General features: G+C 38.3%; 1 protein-coding gene across 1 annotated transcript in view; it reads right to left on the reverse strand.

The window, feature by feature from the left end:
* The window catches only part of SERTAD2 (SERTA domain containing 2), a 130903-nt gene extending 106842 nt beyond the window's left edge, over positions 1 to 24061 (reverse strand). The window contains exon 1 of the mRNA XM_037126276.2: positions 23353 to 24061. The gene's annotated coding sequence lies outside the window, so the exon portion shown is untranslated. The remainder of the gene's footprint in view (positions 1 to 23352) is intronic.
* Positions 24062 to 24947: the final 886 nt, after the last annotated feature.

Consider the following 24947-nt stretch of genomic DNA (forward strand, 5'->3'; position numbering starts at 1 on the left):
AGTGATACGTTGAAATTTTAAATTGCAATGAATAATGAATTAGGTTCTTGCCCTAAACTCCCCCTCCACCATTCATCACCTAAGAGGGAAATTTGGTACAACTCATAAAAAGCTCCGAATCGAAAAAAGATTGTTATTGAAATTCAACTTTGGTCTTCACTACCAAAATGAAATGAAGGACACTTTGGGGTAAACACAGTAAGTAGAAGCAGGACCCTCAAAGCCTCTTCATCAAAGGTCACATATGTACCATTTATAAAATGTGGCCTCTGTCTTTGACCTGAAATGCAACCAGTGAGACACATTATGGGAGAAGATACTACACAGACTTTAAGTCGATAGGGTGTCTGTTTATTTTTTTTAAAGCTAACCCAGAATCATTTCATCAAGTGTTACGGTCTGGAGAATGCAGTGAGGGGAAGTTCACCTGATTACAGCCAAGTATATGCTGAGTATGATTCAAGGACTTAAATGCAGAAACATGAGAGAATTAAGAGGGGTTGGCTGAATAGCAAACCTTGTAGCTGACTGAGGTGAGTATAATCCAATCCAAGAGACTAGGAAAACTGAATGCAGCTTTTAAGTTTAAGAGAAGCTTTTCTTCTAAGAATATAAATACAGCTTCATCCTATATGTGCTTTACTGGAGGCCAGTTTGCCCTTGAAATTTATAATGCAACTGCCTTTGTGTATATCTGAATATTTCATGCAGAACACTGCGGAAACTGACCCATTTACACAATATAGTTTGTTCAGCTATAGAAGTAACTACTGAGAAAGACACACTTAATTCTGGTGCAGGTTAGGTCTATGAAGGCATTCTGTGAGGTTTTTTCCCCCTGGCATAGTGATCTCTTTTATACAATGAAACTTTTAATTATTCTGATCAATTCTGCATTCCCTATCAATTCGGCTTGACTTGGAAACTGCCCAACTTAGCAGTTTCAAAAAGGCTCTCCAGGCTCTCAGCTGAACAGCTCCTACAGAAGGCTCGCAAGCATGTGACTTGCTCACCATCAACTCTCTGAAAATATATGCTGAGGGGTTAAAAGTTATTAGCAGAACTTTATAACAAGGCATAAGTAATATATGATTTTCGCACTCAAAACTTCTAGGGACAATGCCTAAAGAGAAATCTGGTGCTAACAATCAGTTTGACGTGCTTTTGATCTTAATACTTTAGCTTCTCAGGGACAGGCGTTATTCTGAAAGGTCCCAAAGTGGCTACAGTTGTCATTTTTCATACAAAGACACGCTCATATAAAAAGGGATTCATCATAAATGTTTCCAGAAGACTGAGCCCAAATCTCGGTTACCCATGAATCTATTTGTGACGTTCTTAGTCTTTCATGTGGCTGAACACTTGGCACTGGGCACTTTTCACCCTGGATCAGGCCTCCAGTACCAGATCCCCAACTCCTTCCGGGCTGGGTCCAGCACAGGGCTTTGCAAGGCATAGATGCTCAGGAAGCTCCTGGGATGAGAACTATAAATTCTGTTTAAAGAAGTGTCCTTCCTTTCTTTTTTTTCCCTAAGATTTTATTTATTTATCTTTAGAGGAGAAGGGAGGGAGAGAAACATCAATGTATGGTTGCCTTTCGTGCATCCCCTGCTGGGAACTGGCCTGCAACCCAGGCATGTGCCATGACTGGGAATCGAACCGCGATCCTTTGGTTCGCAGGCCCACGCTCAATCCACTGAGCTACACCAGCCAGGGCTCTTTCTTTCTTTTTAATCCTTACTCAAGGATATATCCATTGATTCCAGAGAGAGAAACACTGATGGGAAAGGACAGAACCTGCAACCCTGGCATGTGCCCTAACCGGGAATGGAACCTGCAACCTTCAGTGTTCGGGACGACGCTCCAACCAACTGAGTCACACCAGCCAGGGCTAAGGAGGTGTCCTCTTTAAAAGAAAGAGAACACTGGGTCTAAGTCTGGGGAAATGGTCCCTAGTCTCCGCATTGGCTGCAGTTTCACTTTCCTTATGAAGAGCTTTACTCTAATTTTTTTTTAAAAACTATATATCAAAGCTGAATGATTCCTAAGGTTTATTCAGTGCTGCCATTCTGATCCTAAGCAAGAAATAACAAGGCTCCTATTTTTTATTGGATTATTAATGTCAAAGTCAATCAAGAAGTTGGGCTTTGATGATATATATATTCTTACTGTGAGCAACATGACTGGTCACTAAACCGGATTTGCTGACTATGGTTTTGTGTGCAGATGGGAAAGTGAGAGGTATGGAAGATCATAAAGTTGGATGTTATCAATGTGCTTGTTTCTAGCTTGGTGAGGGGAATGGTTGAACAAAAGTCAAACGACAAGGATTCCAGCTGTAGCTCTACTGCTTACTAGCTATGTGCCCTTCGATAACTCATAAACTCTCAGAATTCTGTTTCCTCTTTTACAAAAGGGAAGGGCAATACCTCACATAAGGTGGCTGCAGCTGCAGGTGCTAAAGAAAATAATGCTCCTGAGAATGCTGTGCACTGCAAGGCACCAACCATACAAATCCAGAAGGCATGGCTACTTGTCACACATCTGCCAAAATAGTATTCGACAAACTCTGAAGAGCTAAAATAAAAAGCTAATGCTAGAATGAAGGGTAAAAATTAAAATTCTACTTTCTTTTCTGCTCATATTATGTCCACCATGAAAGAGGCAACATAATAATTACCTGAGTCAAAATCTAAGTCCAACTTGGCTCTCTCACTGCTCTACCAATGACTTCGGTTCTCTCACATCTGTCCTCTGCCCTCACTACTATTTGTTTACAGTTACAAACAGCCTCTGCAGTGATCAGAAACTGCTGTTAAATTATAAACTGGGACACTTTGGGCTTTAGTTTTTTAAACTTACAGTGGGGCGGGGCAGACCCCGGCAGCCATTCCTGTAAGATGTGGGTGTGGGCTTCCCCCAAGGGCAGTGCTGGGGAAGCCCACCACTGGTGTGCACACTGCATGGGCCACTCACTGCAAAGGCTGCTCGGCTCCTGCAGCAGACCTTGACTTTGAAACTTCCCTGCAGAACAGAAGTGAGAGGCTCGGACTGGCAGCTGTTACTTGCTCCTTTTTCTTTGTCACTCACAGAAAGAAGTAAAGATGGTGAGACGGACGTTGACTCGTTTTCTTTGTCAAAGCAGATTTTATGTACTTCACCTCTATTCCCATTGTAATTTTTAAAACCAGCAGTATCATCTTTTAAAGGCAAAACATTTTTTTTCCAATTAATAAAATACAGAAGAAACCGCTCTTTTGGTTCGTTTGAAGTTATGCAATAGAATATGTTTCTTTTACCCCAAATGCACTTTTTGCCTTGGGTATAATTTAGCCAACTTACAGTAAGTATGGCGCTTGCTTGCTGAGGTTGCTAATACAGTTAACTTCTGATTATCACAGCTTCGTTTATTTTTGAATGCCCATTATATACCAAAGTCCAGTTTAAAAAAGCAGTTAATTTTTTAAAATTATATTTGCCCTTTCTAATGTTTACAGTTTTAACACATTTTCTGCTGAGGTAAGCTAAAATCAACATTAATTTGCATTCCTTAAACATACACATCCCTCAAAATCAGGGGGCTAGCTCAAGTGGGGCATTGAGTAGAAAGTTAAGGTGTGAGAAATTTTCTGTGGACAGGCCACACATATCTAAACACGCTTCCCACTTATTTGTAATGTCACACTGAAAAACAGGCTCAGAGTCACAAACAGAAAACCACATTATCTACAATCCGAAGTATTCCCAAACCATATAAGCAACTATAAATCACAGAAGATAATCGTTATTTTCCACTTTGTATAACTACCTGAAAATAAGCTAGGGGTGGGCAAGTGAGAAAGACAACTATTTTATATAACAAGTTATATTTTAACCAGTGGCTCAACTCTCCCTCTCAATTCCCAATAAAAGTCTGATTTCTTACTAACAGAACAGTTCTTTCATGTTGGTTTTGTCTCTTCCAGCTGACAAGACAAAAGAATTACTATCATTCATCCACTCAATTTTATGTAGCTTTCAGAGGCTAAATGAAGAACAGGATTATCTTGTTAATAGATCTTTCCCATTAAGCTTGTGAGTGTAGACTTATGCTAGATTTTCCAAAAGGCTCTCTCTGAGGCAAGGGAGTGAGTGACCTTATTGTCTAGGAGTTCCCAAATGCACAAGATTGTAAGTGATTTTAATTCACAGATGTCTTGACGGGGAAAAAATTCATAAATCATCATCCCACACATTTTAGGTGGGAGAGGAAGTAACAGAATAGAACAATTAACAATTACTGGAGAAGTTACTTAAGATAATGCAAAGAGAGACAAAACAGTGTTTTGAAAGCTTAAATTTCAGTCATTCTACCACTTGCTAACTTTTTAATTCTCTGGACTTGAGTTAGCTCATTTCTAATAGGAATAACTATGGTTCTCCTGCTCATTACACAGGTGTCTTGCTAGGATTATAAGTGGAAATTCAAGGCTAGGCACTTTATAACCAGTTTTAAAAGAGCTACCCCATTCATGTCAGTATGCCTGACAGGAATGAATTTCTCTGCGTTGCATTATTCAAGTGTGACTGGACATGATTAAAACCAATGAAAGGACTTCAGCAGTTCTGCGAGAATCTCTAAAGTGGGTCTGCTATCACTGCTGCATGAAGTGACGTCGGGCTGCTGTTTACAGAAGAAAAAAGGCTGCCAATTTCCACTGAGCAGAAGACCGCAGTGGCCAGCCTCCTTTGGCGGAGTGTGAGCAAGAATGGGCTCTTTATGTGTGGCATGTGTGTACATGCAATGGTTCACGTGCGAGGGCACCAAAACAAGAAAACTGCTTTGTGTGCACGCACCAGCCCACGCTTTGGGGCTTATGTTTTCACTAAGAAGACTAATGAAAATCGATCAAAATGTGACTTTCACTTTGTTACTCTGAAGGAAAAAGTAAAAAACTGTCACTTAGAAACTTCCTCCTCAGTGTAAGTTTTTGAAAACATTTTTAAAGCAGAGCAGTCAATTCTAGTTTTTACAGACTCCTTTAGTTTTACAGAAATCTACTAACAAAAAGAATTATGGAAGATGTGTTTCAAAGCACAAAATATATTCAGACTGCAGGAGCCAAGTTTTACAGGAACGACTTCATTTTCAGAGTGGTTGGAGTTGCTTCCTCCTATAAGTTCAGGAAGTACTCACTCAAGTATTAACATACTCGAACTGAATCCACTTTGGGGAGATGTTTTGTTAAGTTTATGACTATAAAGGAAAAAAAATCTGGCTTATTAACATATGCCCATTCATGAAATTTCCTGGCAGAAAGCAACCTTATATTAAATCAAATTTAGAAGGGAAAAAAGAAAATAGGGGCTGCATTCATTATACTCTTTCTTCAACTATCCATCACCTTCTGGGATCACAGTCAAATCAGGAATAATATGGGAACAGATCATGTTTATAACTGGCACTGAAACTTTACTTCAGACAATAAATCCAGTGTAAATCCAGCACTGGAACACTGAAGAAGAGACATGGAAAATATTTTTGGTACCTGGAAATGTATTTTCTTTGGTCCTGTTGTTAAGTATATCTGAAAAGGGAGACACTATGGCTCAGTAATAAAACGAAGTTGAGGACAAATCCTGAGTTCTTTTTTTGGCTTTGTGGTTGACTACAGTATAATCCTAGGTCAATTTCTTAGCATCTGAAAAATGAGGGTGTTAGTAGCAAATATTATTTTTCAATGTTTAGGACAGCATAAGATAAAATATAATAAGTAGAAAATGTTTATGTAACATTATATTACAGGAATTAGAAAATAACAGAAACATGGGCTGGGAATCCAGCCCGATATTGGCCAACTCCTCTGAGAGCTGGGGAGGAAAACGAGCTAAACAAGTAGGAAGTGTTATTAACACTTCCTTCGTTTTATAGTGAGACATAACAGTAGCATGAAAAATATGGCACCGGTTCAACTTTTCCAGGGCCAGTTCCAGCATGTAACATTGGCCACATCTTCTTAAACACATCAAGAAACCTGAAGGGCCATACCTGGGCTCCTCCTTCACGTGAATACTAAAAATGAACAACAGAAAACTTTGTAGAAAATATGGAAGTAATTTTAGATTATATTTGAAAATGGCTGTTACTAACTTCATTCCTTCATGTAGCGAAGGACACCTGAATACAGAGGTCAGTGATGATGCAAAGTAATGATAACAAAGTGGAGGCGTGTAGGAACGTTAATAATCTGGCAGTCGGGATATTTTAAAAGTGCAGGAATTTTACTGACTGAAAAGAACAATGATTAGAGTAAAATCACACATATCTTGAGTCAGTACAGGTTCATGAACTTTAATTTTAACTTAAAAGAAATAAAAATTTACATAAAGCAGTCAACTTGTCAGTCAGAGCAATCAGCAAGAGGAATAGTAAGAAAAAACGAATTGACAATAATCCTTATACTTAATATGCTCCCCTACCCACCTTACTTAAAATTCTAAAATCAATGATTTGGGCTTTACTTTTGTTTCTTCCTATTTGTCAAATCGACAGGAGTACTACAAAATGATGATAAATGCATACCAAGAAAACGAGGGTAAATGAAGAGTGGAAGTTTGTAACTGGATTGACCAAGTGCCTGCGTTTCCACTGAACACACTGGGGCTCCGCCGCTGCCCCCCAGCACACCGCACGTGGTCCGCTCTGTGGTGTGCTACACTGTGCTTCGCAAACCAACTCCTCGGGAGCACAAAGGGCTTCGTCACTACACGAATGCTCACAGGTGACTACTAAATCATTTCAACTTCAAAGACATACTTAATAAAAGAAAACTCAGTTCCATTTCAGTAACTGACTGAACAGGGCAGAACTTTTTGCCAAGCACTTTTTCCTCCTCATAAACATTTCTTTGTTTTCTCATCACATAATGGTGTGCTGAGTTTGCACCAGCACCCGCATCCAGTATTCCAAAGTTAAAGGACTCACATTCCAAAGTGCATCTTGTTTTGTATCCCCAGGCTAAGAAGTAGGGATACTATTAGCTGGAATGTTAACAAGTTGGACCAAAAAAACAACTTGATAATTTTCAAAAGAGTAATTGTCGTACCAACAATGCCTTTAAGTGTGCAAATGGCTAATATAAGATGAAGCAAAAGAGCCAAAGAAAAAAAGCTTTCATTTTATTTTAAGAAATAAAAAATCCATTAAAAAACCCTTTCTTATTCATAAAATTATTCAAAAATAAGAGTCACAGAAGAGTCCAAAAGAAGTGAAACCCAAGTCCCCAGAACACTCACCAGAGAACACGTGAAATGCTGAGTAGATTACACAAACAAATGAAGTGGTGGCCACAGGCACCTGTTCTGAGTCACCCACCACCACAATGTGGATTCTTTACCCATCTCTGTGCCCAGGCATCGCGTGAAAGCAAAGCATGAAAACAAATACTGGTCAAATGCTTTTATGTCTCTATTCAGAGATCCTGAATTAGCCCAAATAGAAAATATCTCCATTTTGTTTTTTAAAGTAAATTCATTGGGATGACACCAGTCCATTTTCACCATATTGTTCTTATAATGTGTAAGTACTGCAATAAACAAAACCTAAAATTCATGACCCCTGTCAACCTCGTTACTCAGTAGTCACCATGTTATTAGCAGTAACGTGCAGAATGAGTTGCAGAACTTGACAAGAGTGCTGAGATGACAGGAGCATCTGTACCACAAGATTTTGTCGCTAAATTGGGAAAATCAACTGCATCACTAGCAGAGTTCATGAATTTGTCAACAATAAAACTAAATTTATGGCTAATTACAGATAAATTTTTCCGACAATCAAATTTTTCCACCACAGTACAATTCTAATAATACTCTCAAACTACCCTTTGTTTTTGTCCAATTGCAATTTTTTTAATTACTTCTCAAAACTCAAGTTGACCAGGAAGTGTCCCCAAATGCTTCAACTCAGTCACGGAGCATAGTTAAAGATGCACAAAGTGAATGGCACAACGCTTAATATGGCAAAATTGGACTCATGGCCCTAAAACTTCTCCACGGTATTTGGGTCTTTCAGAAATAACAAAAATTATTCTCCAAGTATAATCACTTTTCCAAATAAAATTTTTTTAAATATTTTATTTATTTATCTTTAGAGGGGAAGGGAAGGAGAGAGGGAGAGAAATATCAATGTATGGTTGCCTCTCATGCATCCCCTGTTGGGAACTGGCCTGCAACCCAGGCATGTACCATGACTAGGAATCGAACCATGATCCTTCAGTTCACAGGCCCGCACTCAATCCACTGAGCTACACCAGCCAGGGCTCCAAATAATTTTTTTAAAGCTACTATAAATAGCCCTAACAGGTACACCTTGGTTGGGTGGAGTGTCATCTTAAACACCAAGAAGCTGGGGGGTTGATTCCCCATCAGGGAATATCCCTAGGTTATTGGTTCAATCCCTGGTCAGGGCATGTAAGGGAGACAACCAATCAATCCCCACCTCCACCCCTGCCTCTCTCTCTTCCTCCCTCTATAATTAATAAACACATTTTTGATTACTTTAAAAAGCTACCGTAAATATATTTTCTTAGGTGGCTAATAGTTGCTCATTGGTCAAACTACAATATTCGGTCAAAAAAAGATCTCCTTAGGAAAAATGAAAACAACGAATGACCTGGGACAAAAACAGTTTACTCTTAGAATCCATTCCACACAACTTCAGATCCCACCCATGAGAAGCTCCAAAAGAGAACACAGAAATGACAGAATCAAGAAGGAAGACAAAACTCTGGCAATTACTGTATCATTAGAGTATTAAGTCCTAGGCAATGACAAGCAAATAATACACTACTCTCCAACTTATTCATTTGGACTTTTGTTCCACTCTCTAAAGAAGACTAAAAAGTAGGGGCAAGAAGCACAGAAGAAACATTTCTCAGTAGAAAGGTAAAAAAAGAAATTGAGTCAGTTTCAACTGCTTAGCTTTGGTTGGTTTCTTACCTGCCTGAGTGTCTGAAGACAGAAATGCATTTCCGATTCAAGTGCTAATCCAAGCAATCAGTAAGACCAACTGTGCACCCACGAACAAATGTTTCCGATGCATGACTTTTCACATCATGGCAAAGCCAGCCTTATTCTAGTTAGGGAATTAAATTTCAGTTTGAGCTTTTGGGTCCTGATCTTCGTTTTCTTTTCATTTCTTTTTTTAACATTGGATAGTAGAAATAAAAATACATTCTGGTATTAGATGGGAAACAACAGCCATTTCACTTTTCATTTCGGCCTCAGAGCCACTGGTAGCAAACCTTACCTAAACAGTAAAAGCATTTGTTACAAAGCAAAGGGAAGCTTGTCTGCAAAACTTTTCTACACGATTCTAAAATTTGCCCAAATTGAAAATTTGCCCAAATCATCTGTCACTATTTTTTAAAGTAACCAATGGCACTTCAAGAAAATACGACACAAATTTCAAACATTTTTTTAAACCCTAGCATTTTTAACTGAAATTATAGCCACAGTGTCCCCTTCTCTGGCTTCTTTAATAAAATTACTATTTATTTCAGAGTTCTGTTTTCACTGTGCTGCTCTATAATTTAACATTTGCAGAATCTCATTTGAGATGTACACAACACATCAACACACACTTAAGTAGTTCCTTTAGAAAGTATCCCTCTGGCCAAAACGATTCATGCCAGCAGAAGCGTGAATTATGGATGGAACCATACAAAATCTAAGTATTTTCAGTATTCAGTGCTGAAATCAACAGATACCTTGTCAACACTAAATATAAAAATTAAAGGCAGGGAGGGATTTTGAGGAACAAGTATGAAAGACACAGAGATGAGGACGGGGCGGGGGGTGGGATGGGAGAAATAGATTAAAACAAATGTACTTGAAAAGTAACTAAATAAAATTTTAAAAATAAATAAAATTAAAGACAAAGTACAAAAAAAACGGTAACTGAAAAGAGACAAGTCAAGGTTCAGCATCTTCCAATTCAACCAAGATACCAGACTTTTCATTTTCACCCTTTTGCTCCCTTGCCACAGAGGTTGGCAGGAATTAAATATTTTACTTTAAGGGTCAGAAAGGATCAATTGTTCTCCTTCAAGAGTAACCCTGTTGTTTAGGTAGAATTGTTTATTTTTAATGTGAAGATCTTCCCATGTGACTGATAATTTTGCAGGTGTTTCAGGAAGGCTTTAGAAATCCCACAGGGGGGGAAAAATGACAATCCTTCTCTACGTATTTTGAAAATGGCATGCCTGAACAAAGCCCCTGGAGTGTGCACATATATTGGAAAACATGTCTTTTGAAGATGACTATCTCATGGTGGGTGAGACAGGGTTCAGGACCAAACAATCCAAAAAAGACTTGCTGGTAAATTAGACACAATTCTTTTTAGAAAGTTAAGTTCTGGAGAAACCAAAGCAGCTAAACTACCACGATAAGCTCAGATTTCCCCAAAGTATCAAAAATCTGGTATATCTTGAACAACTAAGATACTATATTTCAAACAGAACATTTTATTTTGCTGACTTTTTCAAAAGTCATGGTGCAATTTTTTTAATAAAAGAAGAAAATCTATTTTGACTCATGTTTTTACAGATAGTTAAAGAGATTTTTGTTCACGTTTGATCTGGAGTTTGATAAGTATGTACATGCTATTCACAATTTTTCTTCAGTGGCTTTGGAATAACATAAGTGAAGTTGAAATACATAAGGAAAAAATAAGCTAGCCCAAGACAGATTAATGGAGGGTATCTGACCAATTGCAAAGTATACACCAAATCCTATGTCCTGGATACTGAGGTGACAGGACAGATGAAAGACCAGTTGAGGAGAGTCACTTACTATCTGCTTACTAGTATGGAGTGTGGCAGTGTCAAAGGAAGACAAAAGTTTCTATAAGATGGAAAGGAGAAAAATAGAAATTAACATTTATTAAATATAAGCTTTGTGTTTATTGCTTTACCTATTGTGTATTACTTAATAAACACAGAGGTTGATATCACTGTTCCCATTTTAGAGCAAAGAAAACTGAGGCTTAGAGAGGAATAATAAACACTGATGGTACTAATGTCCACTCCTATTTCTTCTCCCTAAGAGAATCTCATTCCCTGGTTATTGTTCAGATAGGGGCAGAGCTGCAGAATCAGGCAGAAAGAGTGACAGTCCGTGCCTGTGAAGAGACACCTGACTTTCTCTGAACGCTGTAGTATAGGAACGTGACCCAGCTTGAGGGAGGAGCTTAAAGAGAAATTGGACGCCAGCGAGGAGTCTTAGCAGAGATGCCAAGACCCTGAGTTCAGATGTGACGAACTCTGAAGCCTGCTCTACCCCTGATCTCGTAAAATAATAAATTTCCTGATGATTCCAGCAAGCTTGAGGGTGGTTTCTGAAAATACCCTAACTGATAAAGAATAATTTCTCCAAGGTCACTTACAGTAAGTGGCAGAGCAAGTATATGAACCAACACCGTTGAATTTTTCTACTAAACCACACTGTGGCATGAACGTTGATGAATGTTTTTCTCATGATACCATCATGCAATGTTAGAGCTAGAAAGGATCTTACCTCACCATGAAAACAAAATGCATTTGTACCTCAGAAAAATGTAGTGGCCTTATCTACGTATCTTTAGCAAAAGTTCTTAGAATTTTATATTCTGTAGAACTCCTCACTTCATATGCATTTAATTTCTTGTAGAATATGAATTTACATGCCTTTAGTAAATGGAACTGAGCTCTTGAAAAGCAGTCCAAGTTATTATTAATTTTTTTATGTAGGATAATGGTGTTGTGGTTATGTAGGAGAATACCCTTACTCTCAGGAGATGCATAGTGAAGTATTTAATGGTAACAGTTATGATATATGAAACATACTTTCCCATGATACAAATGTATGTATGAGAGAAAGGGAGAGAGTCATAAAGCAAATACAGTAAAAGGTTAACAATTACTGAATCTAAGTACAAAGGAATATAGGTGGTCATGGAATTACGCTCTCAAGTTTGCTGCATGTTTGCAAAGTTTTACAATAGGAAGTATGGGTGCGGAGGAATATGGTGTAAGACACAGCACTGCTGCGCACAGTGTGGCTCTACGTGAGAATGACCTGGGGGCTTTGAAAAATCTTGAAGCCAGGGCCTTAACCCGGACCTGTGGCCTGGGCATGGGCAATTCTAATTTACCCCATGGGCATGGTAGAAGAGCTTGAATTTTAAAGTTACAATTCATTCAAGTCCCAGCTCCATAAAGACAAACCTGAAAATTTCTGTAGGCTCTTTTTTTTTTCCCACAAATAAATTGCCAGGGCTTTAAACTTAACATAAAAATTAATTCCAACAAATAAAGAAACTTCCCTGAAACATACATTGGGTGATGTAAGAAATATTCAATTAATATTAACCATCACTTTAACAAATCTGTGTTAACTTTCCTGTGCTGTGCTCAAGACCATGAGGACAAAAAGATGGAGAGACTTAGATTTTTCCTAAATAAATCTATTCATAGAGTCTATGGTCCAACATGCCAAAATTTAAATGATAAAAATGTCAAAAGAAGGGGACAATATTTAAGGAGAAGTATTAAGCCATTAACCTCTTTTTTTTAAAAAAAAAAAGGCTTACTAAATCATTGTTCTTTACTCCATGCCAAAGATGACTCATAATCTGTTAAACTATAAGGAAAGGAGGATTCCTTGAAAAATACACAACTCCAATTCTCCAAATCCAAATTTGTGCAAATCACCTAAAACACTCCAGTGAGACTTACATATGGAAAAAAGCTCTCTAAGGTCCTATATCTAAATTTCAGCTCACACACAGGTCTCCTCAGTTCTATTTGTATTTCTTAATATATGTGTGTCTGGGGTATAGGATAGAGGTGAATAAGTGGTAGAGGAAATAAAATAGAGAAATAAAAAATAAATGACAAATTTAAAAAATATAATTCTTATAATAGAGTTTCAGTTATATCCTATGTGGCTTTAAAAAAGTTTTATTGATATGCAATAAGTGTGTTTATTTAAAATGTATAATTTGTAAGTTTTAACATACATACATAACCTTAAAACCATTACAGCAATCACGATAATAAACATGACTATCCTAGGTGGCCTTTGAATCAAATAGATGTGTTATAACATAGGTATCACTTTCCAGAAAAAAAAATTTGTGATAGAAATTGTAATTTGTTTTAAGTAAAAAAAAGTCTCCACAGAAGTGTCCAAATACTTTCATCAACAGATAAAAGAAATACTCAGGCTTTGATTATTTTTCTCCCCTAATTGAAATTTAAGAGATAAGCTTATACTGTGTTATTTTATCTTAGGTTTAGGTCCAAGTAAACAAAGGCACTCTAAAAACAAAGGGATTCTTAATATTTTCAAACATCCAGGAAAATAAAAACAAAAGCCATAGTCACACAGCATTATGTTTGAAAACTTAAACACACACATCAGGAATTTGATTATTCCAAAGCATAACAATTTAGAAAGATTATCCCTATATATCATAGCAATGTATACAGACGTCCTAAATTTGGACTATTAGGCCTACGGCACTTCCATTTCACAGGCAGGCTACTCCAGGCAAAACTGAAGGGAAAAAAAGTGTGTTCCAGTAACTCGAAGCCTCCACCTCCACTTCTCTCCTCCCCCTTTCAGGGTTCCTTCCATTTTTCAGTGAACTCCTTTGCCTATGGGACCCTCACGGATGCACCAGGCTTCCCAAACCTATGGAGCAACTTTTGTCCTCAAGAACCTAATCCATACCCATGGTATGTCCATATACTGTATTCTCAGGTGTAGAGTTTCTTTTTCCCATGGGGTAGCTAGCAAAGGAATGTAATAAACTGCTAGGACACATACTCCATTCCTTTCCCCTTCCCTTCCCTGCTGAACAATTGCAGTAGCTAAAAAGGGGGGCTGTTCAATCCCGAGGAGCCTAAGGCATAAGGAATACCTGTTAACCATCTTTGCCCTGACTTAAAAGAAAGGACAGATTCACATGAAGGCCACCCAGGATCTCCAGAGGGCAAGCCCATTTGATCCAGACCTAAGTTTACTATGGTGGCCGACACCAGACTCTCCATCAAACTAAATCCTATAACCCTTAATACAAGAGGTTTCATTTTCACATGGAGACCTCTGGTCTCAACTGGACCGTGAACACCACTACGAACAGGCACCATGTCTTATTAGTCGGTGATTCCCTCGAGCAGCTGTCACAGCTATTAAATGCTTATGAATAAAAATAAAATTGATGAAAATTTTTATATTAAATTAAATCTCATTAATGCTATTTTACTAAAAAATACTTAGATTTATTTACTTTGATATTTCAGGTAGAATTTACACTAAGAGTTTTGTTTGTTTAGGAAATTACATAGTTTTACAATCAAGAAATAAAAGATTAGTTCTTTCTGTACACTAGACAAAGCAAATTTAAGATTTTATTGTTAATTGTGCAATATAGCTGAGATGGTACATTTCCATTGTTCAGTTTGCAATGTTACACTTTTTTTTTTCAGGATCTGTTACAAAGAAAACAAAGCAAATGGAGAAAAAACTTAAAACATATAAAGAAAACCTAGAAAAAATTTCAGCCTATATCCACTGTCAGGTTTCTAGGGTTCACAAATGAGGATGATTTCAAATTTCTGGTGGAAACACCCAGTTACATTATGTTTTTAATATTTCAACTCAAACTCAAATGATAATTGTCCATACAAATGAGTTTTGTCTCAAGATTAGGATTCCTTTTATACCAAGTCAAAGGGCATAAAATCCATATAAAGAAATCTTACTCTTTTCCAGACCATTATTACACAATGTTTAGTATGACTAATCCAAACAGTAAGATAATAAGCTCTGTAACAGCAAATTGTTTGAATGTAATTTGTACAAGAAAAGGAATATTTGTCTTTTCTTCACTGCTATAATGTATGTGCCTAGGAAGAGAAGCTGACACATAGTAAGTGCTCAATTAATATCCACTGACTGAATTGGAAGAAAGGAAGGGAGGGAGGGAAGGAGAGAGGGAGGATGAAAAGAAGGAAGGAAGAGATGGAGGGAAAGAGAGAAAGAAAGAATTGGGAATGATACATGGGTACAAAGAAAAAAAAATGCCAAGCTTCTTACATGAGGCACAGATTTTATAAAGTATAATTTCTAGAAAATCTCTTAATTAACTCCAAAACCCAGTTTATCTAATCTTATAGTTTAATTGTTTAAATAAAAATAACAATGGGTTTTTTGTTTTCTAAATCAAAAGGAGGATTCACTTTGTTTAATAAAACTGAAAGGTTTTCTACTACTGATGTCTGATAATGTCAGATATTTTTAAAATTATAAAACATTCTCTCCAAATCAATGGATTTTGGTATTTAGGAAAACTTTTTATCCAAAGGATTTTTATGTAAACCTCTTTTTTGTTTAATAATACATATGCGTTTTCCTACCCTTTGATTTCCTGGGTGAAAAGAACCCTTAAAATAAAACAAAAGTTAACTCAAAGGGCCACATTTCATTTCAGCTGAAGCCCTGAAAGACAATGAAGTTGATCGTTGCTTCACCAGGAACCATTAATCATTTAACAATGGTGAACTCTGGAAAACCTCACAGTGGACTTGGTCTGATGTTCAGTCTGGTTTGAAGGAGTTCAAAACAAAACAAAGGAGCTGCTCTTCATGTCTAATGTGATGTTCTCAGGCCAGCAACCTCCCACATACTCAGGTGGAGATGGTCGTTGCTGAAACACCCTCCAGAGCTCACCAGGGCACTGCCCATGGAGCAAAACAAAGCTTGGATGTTTGAGATATTTCAAGGTAATGTGGACAGAAAAAATTCTGTGGGTATCCCAGCATAAAAGAGTTTAATAGAAAAGTGGTAAGTAATAAAACATGTTACAGTTTTCCCTTTCCCCACCTCACTGAAGCTAAAACTTGGTTTTAGGTTTACAAAACAGTCCCTTAAATTCTGTGTAGATTAGATGATCAGAGAGTTCATCTTTTGAGACAAGGCAAAACGAACTTTCATATAGAAGGACTTTGCCTCAGTCCCATAAAAGCCGACTGAAATAAATGAAAACTAGTAACTTCATACCCGATACAGAGGCAAAGGCAAAAGATAGCTAAAGAAAAAGCATGCTGTGATCAGGAAAAAGATTACCGATGTGAAAAGATAGAGCAAATTAAGATGCTGTGTAAAAAGAAAAGACAAACTTATGTGGAAATATTAAGAAAACTGAGAAACAATGGTAGAACAAAGGAAAGAGGATTGTGAAAAAAATAAATTAAAAGTGAATCATTTGGGTCATTTTACTTACTATGGTAAAAGTAAACATTCAATATATAGTAAAGAGTTATATGTGCCACCACACAAAAGATAATGACCATCAACGTGGACTTTAAATTCAAAGTGGAGAAGAAACCTACCTAACATTCTAAGTTTTCATCAGTTGGAGGCTGAACAATAAGGACAAAAGGACACCCTAGTTTTAAAAGTCGCTTTCTGATTAGCAACTTCATATTAGAGGATATTCATTCACTGTACTCAATATTAGTTTAAATAAATAATATTTCTTTGTACATCCATTTGTTTTGATAGCTCTTACTCTGAGTACACTAGAATTTAACTTCCACTTAAAAAAGTAGTATCATGAGGCTGTGCCAACTCTTCTACTAACAACCAGCAAGAGGTAAAGCTGAATTAAAACAAACTTATATAATGTGCTAACTCTGGGTTTCTGACTGCTGAAGATCCCCTAACTCACTCTTAGGGACAGGAAAAGACTAGTTTCTTAATATATAGCCTTTCCACATCTGTCTTCATTCACCTTCTACATAAAAGTTTAGCTGGAATAAATGAAATCCTCCAAACCACTACATTCTGAAGTGTGCACATTTCACTGTATTCAAGGTACAAAATAAATAAGGGGGTCCAAAAACTAAATAATCATTTTGAAATTTAAAAGTAAATAAGTAACTAATTTTTCTTTGAATATGCTTCTAATGGTGTCTGATATATCTGAACGTGTTTTCTTGCTTTCCTTGCGTAAGCAAGTTCTACAAGTTATAACTAATAAAATGCATTATGTCTTAGATACCAGCACCTAAAGTTTGTTCTTACATCAACCTCTGATATAACCCAGGATATACCAAAACTCAGTGTTAATATTTAAAATCCTATTCAATTAAACCAAAGTTCCTTGGCTCTAAAAAGGTAACATATATTCTTGTGAACACGTCAGTAAGAATTCTCTTCAAATACAAAGTTAAAAGGAAAAGTGCCCTTCAGACAAAAGATCTAAAATGTCATAATCCTCACCAGAGGATATGGGTTATTTTTATTAAATTCACTTTAGAGAGAGAGAAAGAGGGAGTGAGAGGGGGAGAGAGATACACCAATGTGCAAGAAAAACATTGATCCATTAGTTGTCTCCGGTATGTGCCCAGATGGGGGATTAAACCTAAAACCTAGGTATGTCCCCTGACCAGGAATCAAACCCACCACATTTTGGTGTACAGAACAATGCTCCAACCATGTGAACCATCCATCCAGGGCTAAAAGGTCACCATTTTTAAATAAGGATAAAAACATATCCATTTCTAAATGCTGATGTTTACTTTGTATTTGCTTGCATTTTGTCTTTCTCCAATGCTTTCAAAAACCACTTACAACTTTCCCCTACAACATCCCCTGTGAATGAGGGTAGGGTAACAGCCCTTGTGGAGGTTAAGTTTAAAGCTCAAGATCATATGCCAGTAAATGCTGTTCAGTCTAGAACTCCATGGACTTTAATTCTAAGTTGATGTCGATAGATAATGCATACATTATTTTCCTCTATTTTTGATCACTAACAGTATAGCAGGTCCTCCAACGATGTAGCTTAGTTCATCATTGCTTAATTATAATGTAGAAAATTAACTCTTGTTTATACCAATTAGGCTATGGTAAAACTGGTTTTGTTTTACATTGTTTCACTTAAAGTCACAGATGCAATAGATGATGTTAAGTAAAGTCTTAGCATATAGTTATTCATTTTCCTAATGTTAGAAGATAGAACAGAAATTACAAGCCTTAAAGGTTTTATCTACCTCCTTCTCTTCTTTCCAAACAATTCTTCATCAAAAACACTGCTTTTTAAAAAGTTGGAGACATTAAGGGAAATAAAGAAAAAAATAAACAAATGGGACTACATCCAATTAAAAAGTTTCCACATGGCTAAAGAAACCATCATTGAAATGAAAAGGAAACCAACTATATGGGAGAACATATTTGCCAATGATACATTGGAAAAGGGTTTACTCTTCAAAATATATAAAGAACTCATACAACCCACTGCCAGGAAGACAAACAACCCAATTAAAAAATGGGCAAGAAACCTGAACAAACAATTCTCCAAGGAGGACATACAGATGGCCCATAAACTTATCAAAAAATCCTCAATATCACTAGCCATCAGAGAATAGTAAATCAAAGCCATCTCACACCTGTCAGAATGGCAATTATTAATAAATCAACAAATGACAAATGCTGGCAATGATACAGAGAAAAGGGAACCCAAGTACACTGTTGGTAGGAATGCAAACTGGTGTAGCCACTATGAAAAACAATATGAAATTGCCTCAAAAAATTAAAAATAGAACTGCCTTATGACCCAGAGAGCCTACTCCAGGAATATACCCTAAGAATCCTGAAACACCAATTCAAAAGAACATGTGCATCCCTATGTTCATAGCAGCAGTTATTTACAATAGCCAACTATTGGAAACAGCCCAAGTGCCCATCGGTTGATGAGTGGATTAAAAAACTGTGGTCCATTTACATGATGGAATACTATGCAGCAGAAAGGAAGAAGGAATTCCTACCTTTTGCGGCAGCATGGGTGGAACTGGAGACTATTGTGCTAAGTGAAATAAGATAGTTAGTAAAAGACAAATACCATATGACCTCACCTATAACTGGAATCTAATGAACAAAATAAACTAATGAGAAAAACAGAACCAGGGACCTGAAGAAATAGAACAGATTGAGAGCTGTAGGAGGGGAAGAAGAAGAGGGGAATGGTGGAAGGAAGGGGAAGGGATTAGTCAATGAACATGTATGAATGACTCATGAACTTTGACTGTGGTCGAGGGGAGTGGGCTGGGTATAGGGGGGAAAGGGAAAAGAAATCAGAACAACTATACTAGAATAAACAATAAAAATAGAGTATAGAAAAAAGTTGGAAACATTATAAATGTCTGTAAAATACTAATACTCAAAAGTATGCCCAAAAATGCTAAATTCAAGGAAGAGATAAAAGATGTGAGCTACAGAAACAAAGTCATGCTAAAACGTGTGAAGCAAAACACAAGTGACCTTCCAATGTGAACACCAGACACTTAAGTGTAGTTTCTGAGTGGCTACAAGTTAATTTTTTTAGGTTTCATTTTAAATTGGCTACTTTAAAAGTATATGAACAAAAAAAGGACAAGTTTTCTAAATTAACTGTTTTTAGCCAATGAAAACTCATTATATATAGCTAAATTGGGTAACTGATAATTAGGTTAAACAAAGCATTATGTATATAAAATTATCCACAATGTGGTACCTTGTATATGTATTTGAAAAGTTTTAACACTGTTATGTAACACTTCTGAGCCTATTAATATTCAGATTTTGTTACTGAAGATACCTCTTTCATAAAAGATATTCTTGCATTTTATAATATCAGGGGATATGATAATTAAACTAGATTTTTTCTTCTATTTTTTCTTTTTTTTTTAAAGATTTTATTTATTTATCTTTAGAGGGGAAGGGAAGGAGAGAGGGAGAGAAATATCAATGTATGGTTGCCTCTCATGCATCCCCTGCTGGGAACTGGCCTGTAACCCAGGCATGTGCCCTGACTGGGTATTGAACTGCAATCCTTTGGTTCTCAGGCCCACGCTCAATTCACTGAGCTACGCCAGCCAGGGCTAAACTAGATTTTATTGACAAGTAAAATAGAGTGATTCTATAAATGAAGCAGGTAGTAGGCCTCATCAATTTTGTTTATTTAAAAAATATATATTCCCTAATTGTGTAATGCCTATTAAGTGTGTGGTGAAGTTTAAAGTGTTTTACTTACTAATTACATACTCCTCCTTTATGATTCCTATTACATTATTTACTACAGCCATTTCAAAAGCTGATTATTCATTAAGATTACTCAAGAGAAAGAGTTTCATTCTTGAATGAAAAGAGAAATAAAGCTTTGGTCCTTAAGGAAATTATGTCATTTTATTTTCACAGTGTTAATTTAACAAATTCTCTTTATTATTATTAATTCTGAAGCTGAAAATAATATCATAGTATCGTATCATTTGGGACATTCAAAAATCTAATCTGGATAATTCATACTAATAATAACATCAACCTCAGTGACAAGCTTGGGAGTCAGAAAACCTTCATTAAAAAATAGACGTCAGGTATCAAATGTACTTTTCAGACTATTTTAAGTTTAATCTTCAAAATGAAAAATATCTTCTTAATAAAATGTTAATTGTAATTACCTTCATTTGTCCTCTATTTACAAAAGTAATAATTGAGAGAGAAAAAATTCAACTCAACAATACAAATAATAGCATAATACTGCTTATAATGTCATACACCTACTCATTAAACAACTTCAAGATAACATTATTTAATTCATTCCATAGCATTCATTAAACTTCTTTATGTACCAGGCATTCTGCTAGACACTGGAGATTAAATTATGAATGAAACACTATTCTTACCCTCAAAGAGCTTTCTGTTTAGTAGAGGAGAAAATCATAGATAACAGCAAGTGAGTGATAGGTGTGTTATTATAATAACAGAGGTAGGTATATCCTCTTATGCAAGTTTAAATGAAAGAGTGATCAGCTCAACTAATCAAATAACTAAAATTCATAGACTCATATAAACACTAGTTTAAAAGTATAACTCCCGTACAACATCATGCATATTGATAAGAACTCTACTTATTTTGAGAGCAATAATTCTTTTTTCCTTTTTATTGAATTTATTAGGGTGACACTGGTTAACAAAATTATACAGGTTTCAGGTGAACAATTCCACATCTGTACACTGTAGTATGTGTTCACCCACCCAAGTCTCCTTCCATCACCATTTATCCCCCTCTATGCTTTTCTCCACCTCCCCCATATCCCATCTTTCTGGTAATCCCCACACTATTGTCCATGTCCATGAGTTTTTCTTTTTTTCTTTTTTTTCTCAATCTCTCTACCCCCCAGCCCCTCTAACACCACCCCTGCCCAACAGCTGTCAGCCTGCTCTCAGTCTATAGGTCTGTCTCTTATTTTTCTTGACATTTCATTTTGTTCATTAGAGTCTACATATGAGTGAAATCATGCGGTATTCTCTCCCTTTGACTTGCTTATTTCACTTAGCATAGTGCTCTCCAGATCCATCCATGCTTGACAGCAATAATTCTTTACCTTTACAAAAAAAAACCCTCACTCATATTTCAAGATATACAAGGAACATAACAAAGAATTAAAGTTAAAAAGTACCAAATGCTAATCAAGATCTTTGTAAAGATGTACCAAACATTAGTCAAGATCTTTGCATATATTAACTCATTCTAACCTCACAATAACCCTATGAAGTAATTGCTTCCATTATCCCCATTTTACAGATGGGGAGTCTGAGGTTAACCTGACCATGGTCTCACAGACAGCAAAACAAAATGCTGGGACTTGAACCTACTGAATCTAGTTCTAGAGTCCCCTCTCTTAACCACTATATTAGACATCCTCTCTAAGGGTGGTGATGATGATGGAACAGCTAATAACAAGTGCTCTGTGACATGCATTCTTATTTATCCTTACAGCAGCCCCCTGAGGAAAAGTCATCTTCCCATTTACAGGAGAAAACTAGTACTGGCCAGGTTTGAAACTTGCCCAAGGTGAAACAGCCATCTAAGGATGGCAGAAAAAGTCAAACTCAGGCAGCCTGGTTCCAGTGCTGAGGCTTCTGAGTGATTCAGTCTTGACCTCCTGAAAAAGGCCACATGATCAAATTTATTGAACAATTCAAAAAAGCTTTATATAACTCTTCCTGAAATACTTTGCAAGGTTTGGGGGCTTATGACAAGCATTTCCTTATGATAGCATTTGCATTTGAGTCAACTTTACTACTTGGGCTGATCATAAACACATTTCTGCTCTTTAAAAAGAAATCTTTCTGTAGAAAAATGGCAGATTTCAGTAGAGGAACAGTCTATTCTTTAAAATTAAATTTAGTAACAACTTATTCTGATTAGTCTGAAAGAGAAGGAGAGAATGAACTACTAACAGGCCTTGCCTGTACTTTAATATTTCAAAACCTGTTTGGTTTAGCCTAATTTGAATCTTGTGGACAGCTAGACCAGAACTTGATTCAAAGAGTAATACCATTTTAAATAGGCTGAATTCTCAAAAGTGACCTCAGAAGCCAATTCAGAGTAACTACTCATAATTTTTACTTTTATCTCCAATTACTAAAGATGCATAAGGCAAGATTCTCAGGAAGCATCTGTGGGCAAGCGTGTATACTTCTGAGCTACCAACAATCAAGAAACCAAACTAAAATTTTACAAATTCTGTAGCCTGACACTGTTTAAGAGCAATCGAGAATACAAAAGAGGGATATCAAAAGAAAAAAAATACCTATTTTTATCCCTAACACACTACACTGGGCCCAGTGACTGAGAAATAAAAAATTCTGTGTTGTAATCACTTGCTAGGAAAAAGTGAACTGGAGATGAAGTGTGAAGCTGGATTTTCATTTACCTTGCTTTCCTCCAACAGGTTCAAAGACTTCATAACCTTTACTTTAATACTGAATTCATATTCTTTTCAAAAAGGAATCTATAAAACTATTTTAAAATAAAAATAGCAAGCCACACCACTAGGCAATCTGTCTTCCCTTGCTCTATTACCACACACTCAAACTAGAAATACCTTTTGTCTTGCCTTTATTAAATTAAAGTTTAACTTTGATTTGGAGGAAAATGTACCCATTAGCCATTTTACACTTTTTGCAGGTCATAGAGTCTATCAGATCACATTGCTGATTATTACAGTTCACCAAGCATCCTAAAGACAGAAAGCATGCCATTACCGCTCATTTTATAAGCGTTATTATGCTCCGATGGTGGAAGTCTGGCAATACCTAGAAATACAGCAGGGCTGGTGAATAAGGAGTCGAGGGGCGGAGGAAGAGAGAGCTACGGAGGGAGGCAGTCGCCACCTCAAATCCACGCGGGACCAGGAGCCTTCTTCCCACAATGTGATCCTTGCCCTCCCCAAAGTGGACGACTACATCTTTCCATACCCCTGCAAGATCCCACACAGTACTCACCCTTCCGCCAAGAAGTCGCCAGCGGGTCCAGCTCCGAGACGGGTCAGGGTGGCAGCAAGGGAGGGGACGTCTGGGCTGTGGGTGGGGGGTGTCTGTGCGTCACTCCAGTGTAGGACCGTGAGTTCAAGGGGTGGAAGCCGAGAGGAGCAGGGAAATCAAGTCAGGGCCGAAAGAGGAAGAGAAATGGGGTGGGGGTGGAGAGCCCCCTCCCTAAAATAAACTCCCCAGCTCCTGAGACCCTCTGGCCCAGGGAGAGGAAATAAAATCAAGGGAAATAACAGACTAGTAAATAAACCTCTAAAACGATGAGAAGCGAGGAACAGACTTTAATTTAAACGGGGGAAACTGAGCAAGGGCTGGAGGGGAGATAGAGAGAAGTGGCTCTGGGTCTATCCCATGCCTTTGCAGTCCCCAACCCGAGGAGGAGGCTGGCTGAGGGGAAGTTGCAGCGGCTCTTGAGGAGGAGGAGGCGGAGGAGGTTACACCGTAACAAGTACAGACAGACAGCCATGGATCAGAGGGACGCTGCGAGCAGGGGCGGCCGTGGCGGGGTGAGCGGTGGTGGCGGTAGCACCGCCAGCTCAGCTCGCTCACGACATTTAATTGGATTGATGGGTTGTGCAGTGACTCACAGACTTTACAGAGTCGTACAGCAGTCCCCGCCCATCTGGACAGGGGAGATGCAGCAGGGACGGGCGGGGAAAGAGGTCCGTGGAAGAGCCGGGAGGGGAGGAGGTGACTGAGAGGGCGAGGCGTTGGGGGTGGGCAACGAAGAGGATTTACCCAATGGTGAAGCCCGCCACTTCGAAGGGCGTGAGCACTGGCCAATAATAGCGCGGTTCAATAGGCGGCTGGCTTCGCCCCTATCCCAATGAGTCTACTAAGGACACTGCTGCGAACGAGGCGGGGGCAGTGGAGTGGGGGGTGGGGTGGGGAGAGGTGGGTGGACGTTGAAGTAGGGGTGGAGGGAAAGATGAGGCGCCGGAGACCCGTGGAGTCACTCTCTTCCCCTTGCTTCACAAGTGCACCTTCCGCCAATCCTAGGGCCGCATGGGGGTGATGGACGCAAGTGTGTGACCAATTAGGAAAAGAAGATCCCCCCAGCGAGACAGAGGGGAAGAAGTAGGCGGGCCAATGCCCTCCCCTCCCTTCTGCGTCCAGATCCTCCATCCAGCTGGGTTCGGGTCAGTCACGCAAATAACAGTGCGAGGGCCAGGGCCAGGGCCAGGACCGTGCGGGCGGGGGATTGGGGGGGGGGGGGGGGGGCGGGCGGCGCGCTGCTGGCGGTGTGACAGCGATAGGAACTTGCTGTGTTGCCGACACCATGCTGGCAGGAGGAGGCGGCGGTGGCGGCAGCGGCGGAGGCTGGCTCCTTAGCTTGCAGGCTGCTGTGTTGCTGCTCCTGCGGCTGCTCAGCCTCTGCCTTGAGCTGCCGGAGAGCCCCTGCGCCCAAACTCCACAGCCGAGGAGCAACCAATTTCGAGTGAATCAGATCAAAACTTTGCCCACCAAACTGTGCCCACTCTTAGAGACAGCTCCGTGTGACATCCTGTGGAGCTGTGCCCTGGGATCTGAGGAAGCTGGAAGCCAGAGAC

Source organism: Artibeus jamaicensis, unplaced genomic scaffold (genome assembly GCF_021234435.1).
Source record: "Artibeus jamaicensis isolate MK-2021 breed Jamaican fruit bat unplaced genomic scaffold, CSHL_Jam_final contig_3175, whole genome shotgun sequence".
Lineage (NCBI taxonomy): Eukaryota > Metazoa > Chordata > Mammalia > Chiroptera > Phyllostomidae > Artibeus > Artibeus jamaicensis.